A 3,132-nucleotide genomic window follows, 5' to 3' on the forward strand; every position below is an offset into this window, starting at 1 on the left:
GTCTATATCATAGAGGATATAAGAATAGATTTTAACATTTCTGGAAATGAAACAGGTGTTAAGATGTTAAAATACCAAACTTAAACCTTTTGCAAGGAATGATGTTTGCATTAACCACACGTCTCAGCCTCGCTGTGCGCTGCATTGCACCACTATCTGAGTAGTTAACCTCGCATTAAATTAACCTTCATAGCCAGGGTGAACATCCGACTCCAACGTATTTAATGAATAGAACGAGGTAAAACTAATGGAAAATCACGGCACAAATTACAGCATCTGTTAATACTTGCAATATCAATACAATGAATGAACACTGCAGCATCATAACATTGTCTTAGATAACATGAATCTCAATAATAGGTCCTGGATGGACCAGGCACCGACATTAGCACTGAATACAACAAGAGAGTAAGTTACTATGTTAAATAAGGTCACTTTGTGTAATCACCATACTGCAGCTCTCAAGAACGCATTAAAGTTACATGGGCACAAGTCTGGCTTGACTTATCCTACTACGAATAACATTCACAATAATGCAAGTGGCAGGCTTCGTTGTTAACTAGGCCTCATTTATCATAACAATTTAACAGCATTATAAAGGCATTTTCAGCATTATAACGGCAATCCTAACATTATAATTGCATTCCCAGTATTATAAGAACATACACGAACTTACAGACAATGCTTCTTAAAGTCCCACAATGAACAGATGCACCAGTCTTCACTGAGACGCGAATTGTGCCTCCATTTTGTACTCTTTGTAATGGCTGACATTCCTGGTCACAGGACCAAACCCAACACCATCATATCAGGAAGTTCCTGTGTAAACATACCCCAAGATCTGCCATGGGGCAGAACACTCCCCGTCTGGTATCTAGGAGATACCACCATTTATTTTCCTATCTCATAAACAAATTTACAACAAACTTCAACGGGTCAACTTATTTGTCCATATCTTTGCAAGAGAGAAGTAGTACTGTCTCAGCTATAGGCCTGATGAAAGTTATTGCAACAACTTGCTTCGCTACCATAACCTTAACCTTTCGAACTTTCCCATCGGCACTGGGAATTGTTTTGAGGATGCGGTCCATTGGCCACTCATTCCATTTGACTTGGTTGTCCTTCAATAGGAGGAAGTCACCTTCTGGGATGTCTGGTCTGCTCGACTGCCACTTGCTGTGCATTTTAAGTGTCTCAAGGTACTCGTTTTTCCAGCAATGCCATGAACGTGTTGACTAAGCTCTGCACTTGTCTCCATTGACGTCTGTAGAGGTCTGCAGTGCTGACCTCCTCAGTGGGTGCTCTGAGCACGTCTGTCTTCTGGGTAAGAAGTGTAGCAGGAGTCAAGATGAATAGTGACTCCGGGTCAGTTGAGACGGGGATCAGGGGTCTTGAGTTAATTATAGCTGAGACCTCGGCCATGAGAGTGGTCAAGACCTCGTGAGAGAGCCGTGTGGACCCAACATCGCATAGCATGGAGTCAAGAATGCGTCGAGCAATCTCGATTATGTGTTCCCAGGCTCCACCCATATGCGAAGAGGAGGATTGAAGATCCATGTGCAGCCTTGGTCACTAAGGTATTTCCCTACAGAATCATCTTCAATTTTCTGTATTGATCTTAACCTCTTTACATGCTCCAATGAAATTAATAATAAAGGTTTTTGGGTTAGATCGCGTTATTTATAAATGTGTCATAACCCTCCACCACCCGACACGGCCAAACAGTAAAAAATGTATCACGTTTACAAAGGACAAATAGTTCACTACTTTAGCCCACCGGTGTGTTGAAGAGTGAATCAACATCATTTAAAATTTGAGTACGACGTTTCACTGGCAATTATATCCAGCATCATCGGGCAATTTGCCAGAATTGCCGTGTCGGGTGGTGGAGGGTTACGACACATTTATAAATAACGCGATCTAACCCAAAAACCTTCATTATGAATAATATTGGTCGCGAAAGCCTACGTGTTAAACTCCAATTAAATTGGTCCCACAATCAGAATGGAGTTGCTTGGCAGGCCCTCTGATGGCGAAGAATCTCTGGAGTACGTTTATAAAGCTCGAAGAGTCCATGAACTCGATGACTTCGATGTGCACTGCTCGTGTTCAGGTATGACACCTCTAAGTCGATGCCACTGTTCTTGATTTAGGTAAAGGCCAAGTCCATGAGTCCTCCACCACAGACGTTTTTTCCTCGGCAGAAGAGCAGTCCACCAGGTTTTGCTCACTCAGCGACACAAGCACTCCCATCTTGCGCTTGTGCTGCCCTTCGAGGTAGCCCGTGGTGCTAAATGCCCAGCAAGAGCTGCATTCGCCCTGGTCCTTGACGTCAGTGATGTAGTCCTGCTTCCTCCAATCGATGGACTCGGGAGCCTTGAAGATGGGCACCATGAACGTGGTACCGTGGGAGGCCTTGTTCGTGCTGTTCCAGCCCCTGAGGCCCAGCATGGTATGCTGGAACTCGTTTCTTGTCATGTCACCAAAGCTGTTCATGCCCAAGCGCCAGGTGTGCTTGCCCATAGAGTGCTCCAGGTCGTGCACCGCGATCTTCTTGAAGTTCTTTTCCCAAATCATCCTCCTCCAGCCCTCTTCCTTCTGGTCGTAGGCCTTGCTGTGGAATTGCTTCCAGGATTCCCACTCGGATGACAGCTCCGGGTCGAGGAACGGATAGGCCACGGCCGCAGCGACCACCACCACGACCCCCAGCAGAGCGACGAGCAGCAGCTTCATCTTCGTCTTCTTCCCGTCAGTAAGGACCGGCTTGGAGAAATGTGGAAGACTGAAATCCAGTAAAAACGGATGACGTACAGGCGAAGTTGTGGCCAGCATGGTGGTTTCTTCATAAATCTGCATGGTACAGCCTTGACTTCTCTCTTCGAGTTTCTATTTCATAGTGAAGTGGTTGGAGCATGGCTTGAAGAGCGACATGTGTTCATTCTTGAGCACACTTGTTCTGAATGTGCTAATGCGGTCTGGTTTGTGTGTTCCATTGAGACAGACATCACCTACAATGACCCATCCTAGGTCAAGTCTCTGGACATAGGGAGCATTGTGAGGTCCATTACGTTGATCGCGAACCTTGTGGACTCTCAGCGTGTCTCTGCCAAGCAGAAGTAAAATCTGTGCCCC

General features: G+C 45.6%; 1 pseudogene; it reads right to left on the bottom strand.

Moving 5' to 3' along the window:
• Nucleotides 1-604: 604 nt before the first annotated feature.
• Nucleotides 605-2,906, bottom strand: LOC142931044 (procathepsin L pseudogene; annotated as a pseudogene).
• Between the last annotated feature and the right edge of the window lie 226 nt (nucleotides 2,907-3,132).

Source organism: Petromyzon marinus, chromosome 47 (genome assembly GCF_048934315.1).
Source record: "Petromyzon marinus isolate PM22_M1 ecotype Great Lakes invasive population chromosome 47, UKy_Petmar_22M1.pri1.0, whole genome shotgun sequence".
Taxonomy (NCBI): domain Eukaryota; kingdom Metazoa; phylum Chordata; class Hyperoartia; order Petromyzontiformes; family Petromyzontidae; genus Petromyzon; species Petromyzon marinus.